Source organism: Arachis ipaensis, chromosome B9, assembly GCF_059453495.1.
Source record: "Arachis ipaensis isolate K30076 ecotype BB chromosome B9, ASM5945349v1, whole genome shotgun sequence".
NCBI lineage: Eukaryota > Viridiplantae > Streptophyta > Magnoliopsida > Fabales > Fabaceae > Arachis > Arachis ipaensis.
Window position 1 is genome coordinate 120,107,963 of NC_142444.1, and position 833 is coordinate 120,108,795.

The 833-nt window shown below is 41.2% G+C and overlaps 1 non-coding gene across 1 annotated transcript; it reads left to right on the top strand.

Annotated features, from left to right (window-relative positions):
* The first annotated feature begins 230 nt into the window (after positions 1 to 230).
* On the top strand, positions 231 to 338 carry LOC148546119 (small nucleolar RNA R71). Its single transcript, XR_015901451.1, has one exon. It is a non-coding gene; the product is annotated as a small nucleolar RNA R71 (small nucleolar RNA).
* Positions 339 to 833: the final 495 nt, after the last annotated feature.

The following is an 833-nucleotide window of genomic DNA, read 5'->3' on the forward strand; positions in this document are numbered from 1 at the left end:
GCATTCAGAGTATCAATTTCAAGAACTCCCTTCTTCATAGGCGTCCCATTACTCACAGGATTCCTCTCAGAAGTGTACTTGAACTGGTTATTAGCAACCATGTCAATGAGTTCTTGAGCTTCTGCAGGCGTTTTCTTTAGGTGAATGGATCCACCTACAGAAGTATCCAATGACATCTTTGATAGCTCAGATAAACCATCATAGAATATATCCAGGATGGTCCATTCTGAAAGCATGTCAGAAGGACACTTTTTGGTCAGCTGCTTGTATCTTTCCCAAGCTTCATAGAGGGATTCACCTTCTTTCTGTCTGAAGGTTTGAACATCCACTCTAAGCTTGCTCAACTTTTGAAGAGGAAAGAACTTGGCTAAGAAAGTCGTGACCAGCTTATCCCAAGAGTTCAGGCTATCTCTGGGTTGAGAGTCCAACCACACTCTAGCTCTGTCTCTTACAGCAAAAGGGAAAAGCATAAGCCTGTAGACTTCAGGATCTACTCCATTAGTCTTAACAGTATCACAGATCTGCAAGAATTCAGTTAAGAACTGAAAAGGATCTTCAGATAGAAGTCCATGAAACTTGCAGTTCTGCTGCATCAGAGAAACTAGCTGAGGTTTCAGCTCAAAATTGTTTGCTCCAATGGTAGGAATGGAGATGCTTCTTCCATGTAAATTGGAATTAGGTGCAGTAAAGTCACCAAGCGTTCTCCTTGCATTATTGTTGTTGGGTTCGGCTGCCATCTCCTTTACTTGTTTGAAATTTTCAATAAGGTTGTCTCTGGATTGTTGTAATTTAGCTTCTCTTAGTTTCCTCTTCATAGTCCTTTCAAGTTCTGG